The sequence below is a fragment of the Triturus cristatus genome, chromosome 9 (assembly GCF_964204655.1).
Source record: "Triturus cristatus chromosome 9, aTriCri1.1, whole genome shotgun sequence".
NCBI lineage: Eukaryota > Metazoa > Chordata > Amphibia > Caudata > Salamandridae > Triturus > Triturus cristatus.
This window is the reverse complement of record NC_140592.1, coordinates 629,472,606-629,487,510: the sequence shown is the minus strand read 5'-3', so window position 1 is coordinate 629,487,510 and position 14,905 is coordinate 629,472,606.

Below are 14,905 nucleotides of genomic sequence, written 5' to 3'. Positions count from 1 at the left end.
CAATAGCCTCAATCCTTGTCAGAGTGACCCACAAAAAGACACTTAATCGGTGCTTAACCCACTGGTAGCTGGGCACAAACGCAGTTAGGCTTAATTGAGAGCAATGTGTAAAGTATTTATGCAACACTTAAACAGTAATAAAGTGAAAAAAAAACACAAGAAAAATCCCACAACAATTTAGAACAATAGAGTACATTTTAATAAATTATTTGAAAATAAAACAACAAAAATCCAATTAGTGGAACCAGAGATATGCAATTTTAAAGGTTCAGGTGAAAAATAGTGCTTAAAAGCACAAAGCATCAACTGTAGTTATCTGGTTGCGCCAGACCGGGACAAAGTCACAAGGTCAGGCCGACCACGATGGAGCGCTGACCGACTACACAGTAGGACAATTTCATCTGTATTCAATATGGTCGTGCTGCAGCTTTGCTTATGGCTCACTCGCTATTCGGCGGTTGTCCTACTGTTTATACACGCTGAGTCTATGTTTGGAGGTTGCGCCAAGAAGGATCTTTGTCAGTCCCAGCAGCCAGCAAAAAGAATCTAATCAGCTGAGTGACACCTATATTGCAAGTTTTGTGAGAAGTGGATTACAGTCCATGTCCTGAGGAGAACCCTGCAAAAGACACTTCAGAGGGCCCGAAACGCGTTGAACATCATTTGTGCACCTATGGTGTATACATTTTGTGTGACATAAGAGTGCCATTATAATCCAGTGAAACGAATTGTTAATGGTTCATTTGAGAAAAATCATAACCTAGGTTTCAAAATTATGCTCTATCAGAGGTGCCTTGTTCATTTACATGAAAGCAGCTGAATTTAGTTTGAAGTCTCATTTAGAAATTATATACAAGATTATTTTTAACCTCTCTTTTGGGTTGTAATTAATGTGAACTGATAATTTGTATTGAAATATTTCTGTTTTATTTGTTTCGTTTAAATTGTGTACATATCTACTGTTTTGTTGAGATTTATGTCGGTGGGGAGGAAGATAGTTTGTTAACGTAGTTTGTATGTGATTTTTTTTCTGTGCGACAATAACAACAATATTTTGTATAATGTTTGTATATAAAATTAAACAATAAATGGTGCACACTCTTATTGAGTAAAGCGGCCATGAATAAATCAAATATGAAAAGGAGTAGTCAGTTTTGGCATTGTTTACTTGGTAGGATTTTTGGTGGCTCAGCCTTACTGAGCCAGACCCCTGTTTGATGTAACTTTCTAAAAGTGGCATTTTCAGAATTGTGACTTATAATGACTTTTCCATTAAAAAAGGTTTTAAAAAACATTGGTCACGTTGTGCCATTTGCCCTGGATTGCCTCCATGACACAATACATCCAACGAATATTCAGAGAGATTTCCTGCCTGCAATTAATCTGTTCTGGTCCCTATGGACCAGGTACGGAAGTAACTGCTGGACGCGCTGCTCTAGTATTTTATAGTCCAACTTGACTAAAGGACGCTAAGATGTAAGGTCCAGGCAATCTTTTCAAGCTTTAACAAGCACACCAAAGTGCCTCCCGGAGAGTGGTGGGGAGGCTCCTGGCCTCTAGCCCCATGTCACCCAATCGAACCAGTGTGGGGGCCATCACACCCAGGAATGTCTTGTAAAATTCAGCCAAAAGGCTATCCAACCCTGCGGATTTACTCACAGGCAGAGCCCTTATCATCACCTTCATCTCTTGTACAGTGAGAGGGGTCTCAAAGTCCCCCTGTGCGACTAGGGAGGGTCTGGGGAGGAGTACAAGCTCCAAGAAGGTAATGAGGTCTGAGATCGGGGCCTCCGGTGGTGGTTTGTTGAGGTCCATCTAGTAAGTGTTGAAGGCTTTGCGAAGCGTTTGTTGCCAATGAAGGAGAGCATTGTCAGTGGCCACAAATTGTGTACACATGTGGTAGCTTAGTGTCCCTGTTGGCCAATCAAGCCAATAGCCAGCCAGATATATCCCCCTCCGAAAGCGCTCTGGTGGAGTATGAAGCATGGTTTAGGCATCGGAGACACCCGTGTCCCACAAGGGTATACGGAGAGCCCTTCCATTTTTAACCAGATCTTGAAAAAGAATATGGAGTCCCTGGTCACGCCCTGTATTTTTGTCCCAGTCCAGTACATCGATGACCTGGTTGCATCGAACACTCGAGATGCCTGTAAAATAGATACAATTGCTCTGATGAACCATTTGGCTTAGAATGGACATAAAGTATCCCCAAGCAAGTTGGAGAACTGCATGATAGAGGTTCTATACTTAGGACATCACATTATGAAGGGTGCAAGAAAAGTGTCGCAAGAAAGAACCTTGTCAATAATGCAAAGGAATCCTCCTCACATGCAGAAAGAAGTCATGATGTTTCTAGAAATGGTGGGCTACTGTTGCCAATGGATACCCAACTTTTCCCTAATGGCCATGCCTCTACTGAGGCTGATACACAAAGGCTTGTCCAATCCAGTGCCTTGGGACAATGACTGCTTGAACGCATTCCTGGAGCTAAGAGAAAACCTTTGTTGCACTCCTGCATTAGGAATGCCAGATTACAACAAAGAGTTATTGCACTTTTGTAGTGAACAAGAAGGTTGTGCGCTCTCAGTATTGACACAGAATCATGGAGGTGCCCGTAGACCAGTTGCCTATTTCTCAGCTACTCTGGGTCCAGTAGAATCTGCGCTGCCCGGATGTCTCACATCCATTGCTGCAACAGATGTCAGCATCGAGAGATGCAAAAGCATTGTAATGGGTCACTCTTTGTCTGTCTACGTTCCCCATTCTATTGAGATATTGTTGACACAAATTCGTACTCAGCACCAAACTAACAGTAGACTCACAAGGTATGAGCAGACAATTTTAGCTGCAGAAAATGTTACCCTGAAAAGATTTTCAGTACTGAACCCTGCTACTCTGTTACTTTTAGTTGATTGTGATGCGGATGAGCATGACTGTGTCACATGTCACTTAACTATGCACCAAGCCCCGTCCCGATATTTCTGACGAGCCATTGTCTGAATCGGATTTCACCCTGTTTGCAGATGGCTCCTGTCTCAGGGACAATGAGGGTAAATTGGGGGCAGCTTATGCTGCCTGTACTGTTACGGGAGAGGTGGAAACTGCCTGGCTCCAAGGAGTATTCACATGTGGCAGAGCTGATTGTCATTTTTAGCTGGTCTGAGACTCAGCATGCTCTGGTAAGGGCAATGTCCACACATAACCAGAATGGGTTTGGTGTAGTTCACGGCTTCCGACAGTTATGGTCTCAGAGGGGATTTATGACCTCGTCAGGGTCCCCGATCTGTAATGGAGAAAACTGTTGGCAGCCCTGCAGATGCCAGCATAAGTCACTCTAGTTAAGTGCTCTGCTCATTGTAAAGGAAAAGATTTTGTGACAATAGGAAATCATTACACTGACAAAAATGGCATGTTACTGTGCACTAAATGTTTGTACTTTTAATGGTGAATACACAAATAAGGCAACAGATGAAATCAACTTCAGCATTTTGATGACAATTGCTGATACATGGTAGGAAGTGAAGAAGTTGCACATGGAAGTTACTGAGGAGGAACAGGAAGGTTGGATCAGAGCAGGATGTGTAAAACAAGAGGATGACATTTGGGTTTCAGGAGACGGAAGACAAGTACTGCTCAATAGTTTGCTGCCATCGATGACAAGGTACTATCACGGTTGACGCATATAGGAAGAGATGTCATGGTGAGGTTGTTTAGGCAGACTTGGTTTAACCCAAAGATTCGAGCTATGGCTCAGGCATTGAGCTATTGATGTGTGATTTGTCAGCAAATAAATGTGGGAAAGTGAACAGCTCTTACACTGAGTCATATAGAGAGATCTGGAGGTCTTTCAACAGAATGCAACTGGATTTCATTGAAATGCCAGTGTAATGAATTGAGGTACATCTTAGAAGTGGTGTGCATCTTTTTGCATTGGGTGGAAGCCTACCCGACTAGATGTGATAGCCTCATGGTAGCTGAACCGTTATTGAGGGAACTCATTCCAAGATTCTGATTCAGACCAGACCAGTTGGAGTCAGACCGAGGAACTCATTTTAATCATGAGGTCCTGAGAATGCTATTTGTAATGTTACAAGTGGAACAGAGATTGCATTGCAGTTATCAGACAGAAGCTGCAGATATTGTGGAACAAATTAACAATACTTTAAAATCTAGACTTGCTAAAGTGTGTGCTTTGACATCTCTGAAATGGCCCAATGCTTTGTCTCTGGTGCTGATGATTCTTCGCAGTGTCTCAGATCGAAGAACAGGACTGCCGCCTCATGAGATAATCATGTGGAGGGTTATGCAGTTGCCTGCAAATATGCTTGTAAACATCACAGATGATTTGGTGCCTGATTACTGTAAGGGATTGGCTGACGTGGTTGGCTCTGTGTCTCACCAGGTCACAGTGGCAACAGCACTGCCACATCAGGAGCAGTGCCACAACTTTATTCCCAGTGACTGGGTTGTACTGAAGAAGCATGTGCAGAAAAACTGTCTTGAGCCTCGTTGGCATGGTCCTTACCAAGTGAATTTGGTTGCTACAACTGCTGTGAAGTGTGGTGGTCTTCCAAATTGGGTCTATGCATCCCACAGTCATAGAGTCTTGTGTTCCCTTGAATGAGAAACAGCATCTCACCCAGAATAGACGCCAACAGTGGTCAAAAGGCCACAGGAAGTGGTCAGCCAAGATGTAGGGGACCAGACAGAGCCTGAGGCAGCACTTGAACGATCTGAGGTGGGTCTTTATGAATATGAAGCTGAATCCAAACTTGAAGCAGCTGATGCTGTGCTGGTTAACGAAACAGATTCCAACCACAAAGAAGGAACTAGTGCTGTAGGATCACTAGCGGTGGTGGAAGAAAGCTGGTTGACGAATAAAGAGAGGAAAACGTAGAAGTTATCCTCTGAAAGATCTCTTGCACCCATATCTGAGGCATATGGTGAATCAGAGTGGAATGGAAACGAAAATGAAGGATCAATTCACAGAAAATCCAGAGGGTGCCTTATCGGAGGTACTCTTCTCTTGAGTGGACTTATCTCGCTACTATTGACAACAAGAGCGACTACTAGACGTTCTGCGAAGATAGTAAAATTCCTTCCGAAACGTTCAGAACTTGATTTGGACTATCTCTTTACATTTGCACTTCCTTACTCGACGAGAGTGAGTGGTGCTTTGAGAGATTTCGTGCTAAATGAGACTGAATTTCCCTATCTGAATCTTGGAGAGTGCCTGTGCTTGTCAATGGATTGTGATTAATGCTACTGGAGATGCTTACTAATGAACTTGGTCCTCACATTATTAGAGATGAAGGATGAACTCTGTTGAGTGCTTAAAGAAGAATGCCTAGGCCCGAGTGGAAGAAGAGTAAAATTAGAGTTAACATTTAGAAGAACACAGAGTAGGGTTAGGGAGGCCTCATGAAGATTGTATATATTGTGAATAAAGTCTAGTGCAATTAAAAAACGGGTTTGCAATTCGCACAGGTGAAGACTGACAGAGAAGATTCTGTTGCTGCCAATTCTCTACCCAATTGGTCTGAATCCAAGTAGCATGGAACCGAATAATAATAATTGTAGACATAGGTTTATAATAAGCACAATATTAGCAAAATTAGTGATGGGCTTAAAGTGCTAATTGTAGGATTAATTTTGAGTCAAACAAAGGTCAAAAGAAAGAAAATTATGTCTGTACAGAAACCATCACACAAATTAAGTGAAGGGTTATATTCATTAGAAGGGCACAATTTACATACTGATTTATCTAGAGAAGATTTCATATTGAACACTTACACTAATCTGCTTTAGGGGTATGGCAATATGATGGAAGCAAGGGACTGTAATATTTGCAAGCAGTTACCTTCTTCAGTGGCTGAGGGAATTACATACTAGTGACATATGGCATTACACGTAGTTTACTTTTGAGTATTTTCTATGGTCAGTGTCATTTTCAGTATTATTATTCTAATTATGAATTCATCTTTTCAGAAGTCCTGCTGTTCATACATTAGAACCGATATTCCTATGCTCAAAATGCCAAAATTGTTAGCAGATATTTTCCCCTATTAAAACACTAGACACTGCTTATGCCCATAGATATAATTTGACCTGTATCATTACTGACGTTGAAAAGAAATTCTTAGATAGGGTAGAAGATGGATATAGAGCAGCGAAGGTTAATGCAGCTAAAGGGGTTTGTGTTACAAGTTGGTTGCAGGCAGAGGTAGATTATCAAGCTGCAGGGAACACTGGAGCATTGACATTAGATTGGCAACAGCAAGGTAAATTATGCATACACAATGATAAGAATGAATAGGATACCATTCCAGTAGGGCAGAGTGAGTGTGATCATACTACTGAGGTTCGAGGATCTTCGGTTTGGAACACATCCTATGATTCCTGGAGTTTTTTTTATTTGTGGGAAGAATGCTCATTTTAAATTGCCGAATAAATGGTATGTAAACAACAACAAAAACTCTCAACTGGTATCATTCAACACAGTCAGATACATTGCATGTAAAAAACATTAAAGAAGTGATAAGGAAGACTCAGAAGACTCAGAAAAGGAATAAGTTAAGAAAAAGACAAACTGTATTGAATCAAAAGTATTATCTTCATGAAGACATGTATAGATTTAAATTAAAAGGATAATGAAACAATTATCACAGCACTGTACGTAAAATTAATATACCATAAAGACAACCCGGACTTGGCGATTCAGACACCCCCACGGATGCCCTATTCATTAGGCAGCCACGTCCCCCTTCATTTCTGGGATTGTTTCCCTGTTCCTTCCCTGCTCAGTTATTCAGGACCCTGGAACCTGTTTGACCGGAAGACATCGACTTACTTCCCTTGGAAAAATTGCTTGATACGAACATAGCCCTGGTGCGAGATCTACTACACTCGGACGACTCACCTTGCCTCCTTGGCCACGAGTTAACCCTAGTTCTTACAGATTCGCGGAATTACATCGCCCCTTTTTAACCGGATCCAGCTCTCCTCCCCCTTCCCCTTTTTCATCAATTCCCAAAAATTATATTGTACCTGCCCTTCTACTGTTCCCCACTCGAAGTATCTTTCATCCATATAGAACTGTTGTGAATATTACAACCCAGTCCTGATGATGATCCTAATTTAATCCGGATCGAAACGCTGTCGACCTTTCAGCTTAATTGATGGCTTTATGGTTCTTTAAATCAATGTATAATTATCTTTATTGTTAAAATTGAATTCAGAACCCTTGTAATTATTGTTCTATTATTCACGTTCAGTTCACGTTGCGCCGTCCTCTGCTGATCTCACCTTGTCACTTGCGTCGCCATCTTCGTGTCACATACACTTTAAGCACCAAGTACAAGTCCGGGTTGTCTTTATGGTATATTAATTTTACGTACAGTGCTGTGATAATTGTTTCATTATCCTGTTAAATTAAATCTATACATGTCTTCATGTAGATAATACTTTTGATTCAATACAGTTTGTCTTTTTCTTAACTTATTCCTTTTCTGAGTCTTCCTTATCACTTCTGTAATGTTTTTTACATGCAGTGTATCTGTCTGTGTTGAATGATACCAGTTGAGAGTTTTTGTTGTTGTTTACATTATCACCCTATCTCAACGAGGTTTACGGGTTTACGCTCCTGTTGTTTTTCTAAGAATAAATGGTATGGCACATGTTATGTAGGAGTAGTGTTTCCAAAGATCTATCATGTGGAGAATTTTGATCATCTTGTGTGGGAGGAGAAACAAAGGTCCAAACAAGGTGCCACAGATGTAGAAATAGTGGGAGATATTTTTTGGAGCAATAATTCCAGGAGAGGGAGTGATACTGAATGACATTAAGATTAGAACATTTTCCACTGTAGTTGATAAGTTGTCTACTAATAAAGCTGGATCTTTGTTACTTGTGTATAATGAGATGGTTTCCATTAGGGCTATGGTTTTGCAGTACCATCTTGCATTACACGTTCTGCTCGCAAAGGAAGGCAGAGTCTGTCAGATTTTAAAAGTCCAACGATGTTGTACTTACATTACGAACAAAAGTAAAGACTTGCAGAAGTTCATAAAGAATATTTCTGACTTACACAATGAAGTGAGTGGATTGGCAGCACGAGGTGTTTGGGACTTGGTTGGACATGGGTTTAGTGCAGTAGGTAGATGGTTTTCAGGTTTGGGAAGTGGTATAGTGGGTTCAAGTTTGAGACCGTTGTTGAATATTGCACTCTGTGCAGTAATCCTGATTGTGGGTGTGAAGGTGTACAGAAATACAAGGAGCAGAAAGGAATATCGCAGAAAAAAAGACAAACTTAAATAGGATACCAAACTAATATTATAATCAGATGAAGTATTTGGAGGAGTTCAAGAGAACAGCAATTGCCACAACAAAAGTTTAACTTGGTTAATCTGATAAGATCAAGAGATAAGATAAGAGATTTTGTGATGGCTTGATTCTCCATCAGAGGGTGGGATTGGAGACGTGCAATCTTGATCCCATCTGAGATATTGTATGAATGCATCATATTCATAAGTAGCATATATTTTGTGTAATTTATGTTGCTAAAGGGAGTGGAGTATTATATATTTGGAGTATTCCACATGACATACTTGTGTATAGAACATGATTAATAAGGGTTTATGTGACACTTACAAATTAATGTGACAGGATAAGTTAACATAAATGTGTCCCATTGTGAGGTTATCAAAATTGAATGTGTGTAAACTAATGTTTATACACACTAGGAATCCAGGGGAGAGGCTCTGAAGGGGAGAACGTACTACTCCCTGTCTAAATTTGAATTCACAATGAGTATGTCTCAAAATGACGAGAAAGGGGAAGGGAAGTTCCCGGATGTGGTGTAGTGAAGGTAATGGGCACAGAGTACGCCCTATTCAAGGAAGGAGACCTCTTTTAGGACAAGAACCCTCACTCACCCACCGGTCACATGCTTCATCATAGGGTCATGAGCGTTTCATCTTCCTTTATCCACAGTTAAACATTTATACATGTAACAAGAAAGTATTTCTTGCTGGTTCATTTAGAATGACATCTTCGTAATTCTTTACAATTTTTACATGTATTAATGAGCTGCATTTATTGTGCGTGTAGAAAGTGCACATATTCTATAACCATGTGCACTATTGAGGTAGTCTGGAGTGGGCATCGAGAAATAGTTTAGTCCATGCTCACCTTTAGAGTTTAACATTGCAGGTACGCAAAGAGAAAACCTCAATAGTTAGCATAGGAGGGTTTTGTTTTCTTTAGATAGCAAGGTATGAGAAGACGAAGTTGGCAAGGAGAAGCGCGGTAACAAGCAAGGAGTTGAGTCCTCATGGGAGAGGAGAGGCATGACCAAGAATGAGCAAAGTTGCAACTTATCGATGTGGGAAAGTTGGTGAAAGTATCCAGTTGTACTCGAGCTATGGAAATTCACCGGCAAAGATCACGTGGGATTGTCTACTCTGACTGTAATTGATCTTTTATGCTGATCGAAGTGAGGGACAGGAGAGTCATCTTAGGGTTTCACAGGAAGCAGACCTATGCCTCTGCAGCTTTATGCTTCTTGATGGATTCAACCCAGATCTGTGTCTGGGGGTGAGTGTCTGAAAATTTTGAGGGTTACGTCCATCATCTCCTTGTGTTTGCTTTGTTCACCCTGAGTTGGCAGGGTATGCCCAGACGTGGGTCCCTTGCTCACTTTGCCAATGGATTCAAGCTAGCCTGGCTGATGAGTGCTATTAGCCCGAAACCGGTCCCAGGATGCTTGTTTCTGGTCCAAGGAAGACATAGCGTGGCAGTTTGGGTTGGGCTGTTCCCATGAGGCACAGGATCAAGAATTATTCGCATATAGCTGTGTCTGAACTGGGGTGGCGAAGTGAGCTAAAGAACGGTGAATGATTCAACCCACATCTGTGACGAGGGGTGATTGTCTGAAAAGTTTCAGCGCTCCGTCCATCATCTGCTTGTGTTTGCTTTATGCTACTTGACCCATGTTTGGAGTGTCTTCCACAGAAGACTCCGACAGCTGATACCTTTCTGATTTCACCCTTATCAAATGCTTCTTAGCTTAGGGTTGCCTTTTTAAGGTAGTGTAGGGAGAGAGATAGCTTGCATATGCCTACTTTGGATTCGGGGTTTCACCCCTCTTCAGTCAGGATAGCTTGATTCCAGTGGCACAGTGAGCCCGGGACCCACGTCTGGGCATACCCGGCGCACTTAGGGCGAGAAAGCAAAAGACACACAACTGATGGATGGAATGCAGAATACATCAAAACATTCTCCCCCAGTCAAGAGATCTGGGTTAAATCCATCATTCTTTTGCTCACCATGCCACCCCAGTTTAGACCTGGCCATATGCAAATTGACCCTGTGCCTCATGGGAACAGTCCAGTACGAACTGCCAAGCCAGGTCCTCCCTGGACCGGAAACAAGCATCCTAGGAACGCTTTCGGGGTTTCACCCCTCTTCAGCTAGGATAGCTTGATTCCAGTGGCACAGTGAGCCCGGGACCCAAGTCTGGGCATACCCGGGGCACTTAGGGCGAGAGAGCAAAAGACACACAACTGATGGACGGAATGCAGAACAAATCAAAACATTCACCCCCAGTCAAGACATCTGGGTTAAATCCATCATTCTTTTGCTCAACATGCCACCCCAGTTTAGACCTGGCCATATACAAATCTGTCTTGACCATGTGCCAAATGGGAACCGTCCAGACTCATCTGATGAAATATAATACTCAATTATTTTTTCTGATCGTCTGCATCATCATAATAGAGTTAGTCATCTGCTTTGTATTATATAGGCTAAATCTCTTCAGGAGATTGTCTTATCTAGGTTTTTCTGCACTTTTATATGATTATTTTGAGATTGTTCTACATTGATGCATTTCTAAATTTATAATTAAACCCTACTAAACTCAGATTAGGTTGCTGAGTGGGTTATTGTGTGGCCACATGGGTTGCACTGAAATGAGATGTTAACAAGTGATGGTTTCCTCCCTTTACCTCTCATGCTGCTAGAAGGACTCCACACTGGAGATACATGTTTGGCTGGGCCCAAGCTCCAACACTGCTCAGAGTGCATTTGCAAGATTGTACTGGAGGTGTGACACATGACATAGGGCCACTTGACTGCTGGGTATGATAATGTAGATAAAACAGGCTAGACGTAGCACCAGTCTATAGTCAGAATGCATTAAAATGGATTTTGGATCTAACAGGAGCACTCCCTATCCACTTTCAAGCATACACAATGGTAATATGTGGGTTGGGAGCTGACTGGTGGTTAGGGGAATAGTATGAGATAGGGAGATAGAGACACTAGACATCATCATTCTTCTGATTGATGGCATCATCTCAATTTCTGATGACTGTTGGTTAACAGTGCACATATAACAACAAGACAAATAATTTTAGTACACATCTCTGCATGGAGTTCTTTACCACAGCTTTAGCAAATTATATAACTTCACAATATCCATATACCTCAGCCTCTGAGATATCGACTGAACTGGCCATTCCCGATACATTAACACAAATGGAATCTTAGTAATCCATATACTTACGTTTTGTCAATCTCAGTAGCCAGAAAATTAAAATACCCCACTTCGAACCAAAGCTCTTCTGGCACCAAGCAAATAAAGCACGTCATCATGATCCTCCCCAGAAGAACTCACTTGTCTGTTTCATCCTGGAATCTATCCATTCATCCTTCCATTCACCTGCTAATATACAAAATTTCACATTTATAATCTGTCAACTATTTAATCTTTCATTCAGTCTTTCACCATTATGTCCATCCACCCATCTATATCCAATCCTACGCATTCATCTCAAATCTAATTCATCCATCCATCCATCCATCTATCTATCTATCCATCCATCCACCCGTTGACTCATCCATCTCTCCATTCACCCTTTTACTCATCCATTGTCATCCATCCACCCTTTCACTCCATCCATCCATCCCCCTTTCACTCATCCATCCACTCTGTCAGCCATCCAATGACCCATCATTTCAATCAACCACTCATCCATCCATATATCCTTTCACTCATCCATTTATTCTTTCACTCAAACATCCATCTACTCACTCATCCATCCATCCATGCATGCTTTCATTCACCCGTCCATCCTTTTACTCCATCCATCCGTCATCCATTTCACGTATCCATCCACCTTCCTTTCACTCGTACGTTTTCACTCATCCATCCTTTCATCCACCCTTTCACTTATCCATCCAGTTTTATTCATCCATCCTTTTACTCATCCATCCACCGTTTCACTCTATTCATCCATCCTTTCACTACATCCATCTGTCCAACCTCCCTTGCACTCATCTCATCCATCAAAAAACCATCCATCCACTCTCTCACTCAGCCATCGATCCATCCATCCACCCTTTCACTCATCCATCCTTCTATCCTTTAAGTCATTCATCCATCAATCTACCCATCATTTCACTCACACATCCATCTATTTACTCACTCACTCCCCCTTGTCTTCCAAGCAGCAGACAGAAGAGGCACATCAAAAATGCCACCCCGCTGTAACTTCTAAAGTTGGGGGTTCACGATCTCCCAGCATTAATCCTTTCATTCATTCATCCATCCATCCATTCATCCTGTTGCTCATCCATCCATCCTTTCCTTCCGCCCATCTATCCACCCTTTCACTTCACCCATCCATCCACCCTTTCACTAACCCATCCATCCTTTCTCAACATCCATCCATCCATCCTTTCACTCATCCATTCACCCTTTCAGCCATCCATCTACCCTCACTTTTCATCCATTCACTTATCCATCCACCCACACTTATCTATCCATCCACTCCCCTTTTATTCACCCATTCATTCTTTCACTTTTCCAACCTTACACCCATCTTTTCACTCATTCACTCATCCATTCATCCACCCAACCATCCATCCTCCCTTTCACTTACACACCTATCCATCAGTACTTTCACTCACTCAACCATCCAATCAGAGATCGCTTTCACGTTAGTTATGCGCCTTTGTCTGCGGAGCTGCAGAAAGAAGAGACCCATCAAGAACTCCATCCTAGAGCGGGGGTTCACGACGACCCTGCTACGTATAATCAGGCAAATACATTCTGTTTCAATTTCTAATATATAGTCAACATGTCTTTTTAAACTTCAATATAAATAAACCTTGATCAGAACTACACTGATTCAATTAATCTTCTTATCCCGAACATACAACACTACCTTAGAGACAGTATATCCATCTTGAAATTGTTAATAGTGTTAAGGTGATGAGGATCTTTCCTGTTGCTCACGTAGATTAATATCCAAAGTGCAACAAAAATGTAGGGGCCTAGTTTAAAAAAAAAAAACTGCACTTTGTAGTACAGTTAGTAGAAATACTAACTTACTACAAAATGCAACTCACAAATGTACATCCACAGATCTCAGCCTTTCTTTCCTTTTCTATGAGGAAATCTTTGTCACGTGTGCAGAGAACGACGGTTCAGTAGTAAATGTCGGAGGGAGTGGGAGATCAGATGAAAAATGAATAGTAATTACACCTGAGAGTGGTTTAAGGAGGACCAAGGTCGGTTTAGGCTTAGGCATGCAAAATCAACCCCCCCCCCCTCACACACACACACACACACGAGTAAGCCCACTGCTATTTAGTAACTGCACGTCTAAAGATGCCACAGCCAAAAGCCCCACAACTGATGTAACTGTCCTCCAGCTCAGACTTGGAGTACATCAAGCACCACGCAAGTATTGGAATACACCACCATAGATCATGGAGCACAGGCAAGCGAGCCAAGACCACAGATCATTCCACAAGTCCGTTGCACTTCTTTGCTTACAATTTCAATGCCACAAACAGGCTTTCATGTTAAAAAAAAAACACAGGAATAAAGAAACATAAGCTACACTACTGGTTTTAGACAATTCTCTTAATATATTTCCCTATCCTTTAATGTGACTTGCTAGCTATGTTTTTACCTTTCCTATATCTAGCCTATGAAACTGGAAAGCACTATTCAAAACCAGTTTGGTTTATATTTTGTTGGAGTGTGTGCTCTCAAGCCCCAGTACATCCCTTTACTTGCTCTCTGTTTTTAACATATTATAGAACAACTGTGAGAAAATATGTTTGTTATTTTTGGAGGGCGAGTGGTGTAAAGAAATACTTTTGCAGGGGGTTGCGCAACATTTAAAGGTTTGAGACCACTGTTTTACAGTATGCCAGAACAAACCGTTTTTATTAATTTGTTTTAAATTGGTGTTTAAACAATGTCCAGAGAGGGCTCAAATAGATATAACAAACAGGCGGCGTTTGAGAGCCATATGCATGTGGGAGCTAGATGTAATCCCCATGTGTACTCTGAGTGGCCTTAAAAGGGGAAAGAAGATTGCTTGCTACCATCCTTAGCTTGTGGGAGAACAGTTATCTTAAAGACAGAGAGATTCTTTATAGCACTAGGGTTTTGAAGTGCAGTCTTCAGTATGTGACTATTGGTAGGGTGGAAGAAAAGTAGGTTGTCCTGAAGGGAGCATGTTGTAGAGAGACAGGAGTGGGAGAGGCAAGGGGGTGGGCGTTCCAGGTGGAGGGCGCTAGAACTACCTAGCTTCCTATCACCACTGGTTACGACAAGCTTCTTTTTCCATATAGTTTGGTGTATTCTAATTCTGAATCTTGTTCATAATGCAAATCTGAATGGAAAGTAGATGAAAGGAATATGCTACTTACCAGTATGCATCTGTTCTTGGCATGTAGAGCTGCAGATCTACACACTTTTGCATAGATCGCCATCTGGTGTTGGGCCCGGATGTTTGCAGTTTGTTTTTTCCTCTTGGAAAGTCTTTGGAAGTCACAAGGGCGGTGACTCCTCCTTTGGATCGTATTATGGGCTTCGGCTCCATCC